Genomic DNA, 836 nt, shown 5'->3' on the forward strand with positions numbered 1-836 from the left:
TAGGGAGCTATCCAGGCTCCCTGTCTGTTTTGGCATGGTTTCTACGGCTGGATCCCCTTCCTAATGCCAACCACTCTACAGAGTGTACTGGGTGCTCCTTACGCAGCACTGGCACAGATGGTTTTTTACTCGGCACCACGGACCCACAAGCTTAGGAAAGCTCAGCCAGAAAGGGATGAAAGCAGCCATGCTTTTTACTTAATGTGCCTTCTCAAGCACAGCAAACTGCCGGAGGTCTTGGCCCCCCTGTCATTCCTGCTGTGAGACCCAGTGTCCGAATAATCTTCTAGAACAATATTGTAGGGTAAGTGAGATAGCCTGAAGATAAAACGTAAGTTTGTTTGGTCAGATATGGCTGGCTTAAATGCCAAAGAAGTCAAAGGATTCATTCCAGTCGGTCGTTTGTCACCTGAAATATTTTGTAAACCTGTTTTTCTCCATAGGAAATTCAAGAGAATGCACAGTAGACCTTTTTTTCTCTTTCACTGCACTTTCTGAAATTTTGAAATTTGATGTATTGATGTAATTTTTCATGCTGAATCTCAGGAGATAATTCACTTGTTCCGGAAATTAAAAATAATAAAATGGAAAACAGGATTTGGAAGCTGTCGTTTTGTTTGTGACTGCACTCGTAAGGTGGCACGACAATAATGTCGACATTATGACGATGGCACATATTTTAAGCATTCGATAAGCAATAAAACAACCAAAAAAAAAAACCCGAGTAAACAACACATATTTTGTAGTTTTAATCAGTCAATATGTGTTTAATGCAAAAAACAGGGGGGGGGGTATACAATAGGCGTAGGGGTGGCTGTGTGGTAAGTAGTTTGCTT

This window comes from Octopus bimaculoides, chromosome 29 (assembly GCF_001194135.2).
Source record: "Octopus bimaculoides isolate UCB-OBI-ISO-001 chromosome 29, ASM119413v2, whole genome shotgun sequence".
Classification (NCBI taxonomy): domain Eukaryota; kingdom Metazoa; phylum Mollusca; class Cephalopoda; order Octopoda; family Octopodidae; genus Octopus; species Octopus bimaculoides.